The sequence below is a fragment of the Sceloporus undulatus genome, chromosome 5 (genome assembly GCF_019175285.1).
Source record: "Sceloporus undulatus isolate JIND9_A2432 ecotype Alabama chromosome 5, SceUnd_v1.1, whole genome shotgun sequence".
NCBI classification, from domain to species: Eukaryota; Metazoa; Chordata; class Lepidosauria; order Squamata; family Phrynosomatidae; genus Sceloporus; species Sceloporus undulatus.
Genome location: NC_056526.1, coordinates 70,005,223 through 70,011,222, shown reverse-complemented (window position 1 = coordinate 70,011,222; position 6,000 = coordinate 70,005,223).

Sequence of the window (6,000 nt, the reverse complement as noted above, 5' to 3'; positions counted from 1 at the left end):
TGATGGAGTGGTGGTGTGGCTGAGAGCTTCCTAGTCATTCAAGAGACCGTTCTGGAGCCGTTCCAGACATGAAATCAGTGTGTGCCAGCTCTGTGGGTGAAAAGGGAAATTCTTGTGTAAGAGAGTATTGGGTATGTTGTTATTTGTTGGTGTTGTGCCTTCAAGTCATTTCCTGCTTATGACAGCGCTAATGTAAAGCTATCAAGGGGTTTTCTTGATAAGTTTCTTTAGATAAGGTTTGCCATTGCCATCCATTGAGGCTGAGAGAGAATGATGTGATCCTTATCCAGATGTCTAAATAGTAACATTTGTGGTGTAAACAGGAGGTATGATGGCCTAACACCCTAAGAGTATTGGGGTGTCATAAAATGGCAGCAAATTACAAGGCATGTACTTTTTTGTTATTTGTATTTTTATTGCTGGAAATGGAGAGAAATGTTTGAGGGATTTTTTTTAATTACTCATGGTGGGATGCGTGCACCATACATTTGGTGAGTAGGAGTACCATTTGCTACTCAGGCAGTGGAGAAGAAAAATCTTTGGATGGCCTTGAATGTTGTCCCCTAGTATGGGACAATCTTCACAATTCTCAGTTTTGATTTCCAGTTATAATGCCATTTCCAGACTTTGCTGGTACCCTGGTGCTCTGTGCTATGTGTAACAAATTGCAAGAGTACCATCATATGCCTGTTTACTTAGATTTTAGCCCCATGTGTTCAGTGGCACTTGACTCCAAATTAAGTGCAGTCCAAAGAAGATACCATACAGTGGCGGGGTACATACCTCCGCTTTGCGGCGCTCTGCCGCCGCCGCCAGTTGGTCCGCGGGGGAGCCGGAGCCTTCACACGGCCCGACTCCCGCGCGGACCGAAAAAGAAGCTCCAAAATGAAGCTTCTTTTTCCGTCGCGTTTGCGACGTAGCGAGGCGCCAGGGGCGCACTCGCTACGTCACAAGCGACGCGATGCATACGGACGCTCAGCGCCCGATACGCAAAGATGGCGCCGGCCATATAGAAGGGCCGGCGCCATCTTGTACGGACGGAGTCCGTACTAGGCCCAGGGGCGTCTATAAGAGACGCCCCTTTTTTAAAATGGGACGTCCTCCGGACGTCCCAAATGGCGGTGGAGAAAGCACCATACTCGGCTATAAGTCGACCTTGTGTATAAGTCGATGGCAGGTTTTGGAGTCATAATTATGGATATTGATATGATCTATAGATAAGTCAAGGGTAAGACTTAGGGGCGTGTAACAAAGAATCTAAAGCAAAGGAAAACAATGTGAAAGAACTTACAAAATTCCAGCAGGCATAACTATATGTGATCACACTAAATACTGAATGGATGAGAGAGCAGAGAGAGGTCAGTGCTTCCGGGACAGTTTACACTCTTGCCTTTCACCAGGGAATGGTTCCTTTTTAAATAAAAGTTAAAGTGCAATACTTACATTGACCCATGGATAAGTTGACTCAGGTTTTGGGGGTCAATTTTTTGTCTAAAATTTCTGGACTTATACATGAGTATATACATTATGTTAAAAATGATTTTACAGTTTGGATATCTGAGTAGATAAAGCTGAAGTACCTTTATGTAAATGCATATGTAGATTCACGTACACTGAGCTTTTTGTTGTGATTTTATAAAAACAGGGACTGGAGGTACAAAACTCCTTTTTACTCTGAGTTGCAATTTCACTTCCTTCCTCTGATTTGTGTAGCCAAGCATTCTTTTAGATTCTGTGGTTATAATCCACAAACCAAAATGATCGAAGTAATTTGTTTAGAAGGACTCTGCAGTAAGTGAGTTCTGGGCTGTGCAGTGTTTTCTTGTTTTTATGGCTGTAATCCCATGCACACAGTGGGATTTATGGTTCAGGAAACATACATAGGATCATGCCTTGCAGTTTCTGTTGTTACTCAGCTGAAAAGCTTATCCTGAAACTTGGGTTCTGAGATATGGCATTTATAATTTCAGTATACATACACATGCCATTATTCTTCTTTTAAAAAAGAAAACCAGTATTCGCACCATAGCCAAGGAGGTCTGGGAGTTGGTCCCAACTCTTCTCCCAGCCACAGCTGTCAACATCTGGACCAGATGTTGACAGCTGTGGCTGGGAGAAGAGTCAGCAGCAAGGACCAAGGGCTGCATAGCCTGGGAGGAAGGAATAACTTTGTGGGAAGGCTTCTTGGCTTGTGGAGCTTTCTGCTCTTAAATGGCCCACTGTGTACTGTGTCCCAGGCAGTTTATCAATCATGGTTGAGGCTGAATCAAACTTTTATGGTGTCCTAGATCAATGTTTCTCTGACTCTGGACCTATAGGTGTTTTGGATTTCAACTCCCAGAAGCCCTATCTGAATTGGCTAGGGGTTCAAGACAAATTCAGAATAGAACTGGACTTTAGTTAGGGAAATATTATCATTGTTCCATGTTTGGAAAAAGGGCTTGATTGTATAGTTGATGTGTCTCGATTGACTATAATGAATTCAGAGAGCTACTGTAGCCCTTGATGTGACTCACTGTGTGCTCTACCATTAGGCAATAGGTAACAGTGGTTAGATGCTGGAGGTCAGAGCTGTGTGTTGCAGTCACTCAACCCTGCTAAGCTACCCCTTGGCCAAGTAGAAGACACCATTTAACTAACTGATGGACCTCTTTATGTGGAATTGAGGTAGATGGGGATTTTGTATTTGACCTCAGGCAGCAAAAAGCCTTGGACTGGCCCTGATGTAACTCTTCCCTAAAGATGAACTTCATCTGTGAGGATCTGTATTTTCCACTCTTGCTTTTGCCATGCTTGAAAAACACTATCCCCTAGCATCTGTGTTTTTGTGATGGAACGAAAAATACTGTAATTTCCTTTTTATTAGTGGATAAATGTCTCTCCAGTGAAGGATTTCTACTCTGTCTTGCATTACTATCTCTTGATTGGATGGGTTTCAATCTGGACTTGTGAGAGTTAACTCTTAAGTGTTAAAGAGCTCTTTTGGAAGTTGAATATATTAATTACCTGGGGATTTTAATTTCTTTGGTAATGGAATTAACTTCCCAAGTCATTTTTGTTTGCCAACTCTGTAGCAGCAGGCCGTTGCCATCTGCATGACAAGATACTAGTTACCTCTCCAAATAGTTCAGTGTTTGGTTCACTTCCTGAATAGAAAGTGTCTTGCAAACCCATTTATTTTCAAGGATAGCAATTCTGTCACTGGCAGCAAGAATGCTGATTTGCTAATGCTATAGTTCCAAGCCAGCTGAAGGGCCATTCAGTTTACCTCATTCTGTGAAGAGCAAGATAGTGCTATGAGAAATATAGCATTCTTTCAGAGAACCAAAACTGGCCCCAGGAAAACCAAAGACAAAGCTAAGTGGATAAATGGACAACTGGATGATTAAACTGCTAAGTAAATTTCATAATTAAGTAGATAGCTGAAGTAATTTGTAGAAACATAACCTAAACTTTCCCTTTGAGTTCTCATATCACATTTTATAATGCCCAGGAGAAGAGTGGGTAACCCAGTATCTCTAGCCAGCAGGGTAACTGGTGGGCTCTAAGTCAATGGGGCAATTAATTAATGCAGATTTTGTCCAGAATAATCCACAGTGCTGAACATTTATCCTCAAAATAGACTCAACACCTAAGATACAGTACCTCCTTTAAAATTGGGGGGGGGGGGGACAGCAGCAGATCCACCATCCTGTAGCCACCACTGCTAGCCAGTATAGTTAATGGTGGGAGATGTTGAGAGTTTCAGTCCAACAACATCTGAAGGGGTGCCCAATTTCCACTCCTAAACTTGGATCACATCTCTTCAAAGGATGAGATAGACTGCTGTCATCATCAGACCATTATTATTATTAACCTTTATTTATAAAGCGCTGTAAATTTACAGTATCTATTAATGTTCATTCTGTAAGGATATGTATACGCTAAAATATTTTTTTTTTAATTCAAGGCTGGTTCCCAATAGTCATACTTACAGCAGACTCATTAAAATTGTTGTGACCTAGGTTCATGATGACTAGCTCACCTCCAACTCCCTCATTCAGACTATCCATCCAACAAGTGCGGGGGCATCAAATTAATGCTGGGGATGAGAATGATGGATAGTAGGCATGTTCCTACTCCACACATTCCTTGAATACATGCAGCAAATCTCTGAAGGAGACCAATGTTTAGTTAAACAAGAAAATGTTTTCTCAGTATCCGCCAGTGTCTTGTTCATGTCAACCACAGTTTAAGAGAACTGCATTGGAATCCTATAAATGATTACTGTCTTGAATTCAGAGGGACTTACTCCTGAGTAAGGTTGTGCAGGATTTCAGGCTTAATTTTCCAACACTGAGACTCTGTTCTGTTTAATGTCATCAATTAATGTAATGAAACTCTGGAGCTAGAAAATTTCCTTGAACTCCGACTTGAATCAACTGCCTTCACCCAAGGGAAGTACTTGGTACACAAGCTTTTCAATGAAGCTACTGGCAAGTTTGAAAATATACATCTGATACATAGAGATAAACATATTTGCCTAATTTGTATATTTATATTTTAATATACTTGTATTTTTATAAGCATAAACAGCCATGCTAAGGTATGGTTCACTTTCTATGGCCTGTTCGTCTTTTGCTTGGATGCTTGACATCAATAAGGCTGCAATGTTAATAGACTTACTTCTAAGTTGAGGAGAACCTGTAGCCATCCAGATGCTCTTAGACTACAGATCCCATCACCCTCTGGCCAGTGATCATGATAGCTGAGAGTGATGGGAATTGGAGTCCAAGGACTCCAATAGATTTGGATTCCAAAAGGAAAACCTGTAGGTTTCCTTTAAATCAGAGAAAGATCTACGTATTTGGAACCCAGAAGGTCAAGGAATAGTTGCAAAAAGGATGATGGTTTAAGTGCACAGGCAGATATTCAAACAATTTAAAAAGTAAGAGTGTCCGCTAGCACATGCTCACTGAACCCAAGAATTGATGATTAGCACCAGAATCAAGCTTGCTATTCATTCGACAGAAAAATCTACTAATTTCCCCCCACCCATTCCTTTTCAGCCATATAATTTAAGGGACAAGAAGTTTGTATCTCTTGCTGGCATTAGACAGCCATCAATACAAAACCTTTGCCAATCTCTTGCAAATTCCCTTGAACCTACCAATATGTCCGATCTACCATATTCAGTTTACCTTGTACTAAGAAAAGCTCTGTAAAAGTTTGCTGCAAATATTTTAACAAAGGTTCGCCGTTTAATACATTCCAGTATCATAATGGATTGATTGGCATCAAAATGTCTATCTTCCTGGCTTGAAAATGCCTTTGATCACTTCTGTCACAACAATAGATTAAACAACTTCCAATGTTTGGTTGATGTATTAGGAGCACAATGACTGGTGATGGATTCTACATGAAGTCTTGCTGGTCCATCCAGTCTAGTTACTGTCTCTTTCGCTGAGATTTGAAACAAGTGTTTTCTTCCATATCAGAAACTATTGCTACAGCTATCATCTTGTGGGAAGGGAGAATGACCATTCTGAAGTCTAGCTAAGGAGCAGAGAGACTGATTCAATCATTTGGATTATGATATAACTATGAAATAATTAACAATTAAGGAAACATCTTTGGTTTCTCCTTCTCTGAACTATGCAGCACTCATGGAGTAAGAAACAAGTAACACAGGCAAAGCGAATGGATGATACCTGGAAATATGCAGGTACAGGGCAATTAAATAGATGTTTGTATATTCATTAGTCCGTTGTGAACTTATTCTAAAAGAGATTTATTTTTAGGACCCGTATCTATTTTTAGGACACCATCTCAAGTGGTAATGATAATGGGCTGAATCCAATGTTTGTCTCAGCTGGAGACCAGGTGAAATCAATGGACTTACCTTAGTGGTGACGAGCCAGTCTCATTCATTCCAGTGTTTCTAAACTAGTAGGGACTAATGCGAAGTTGAAGGCTTTCATGGCTGGCATTCATAGTTTTTTGTGGGTTTTTCAGGCTATG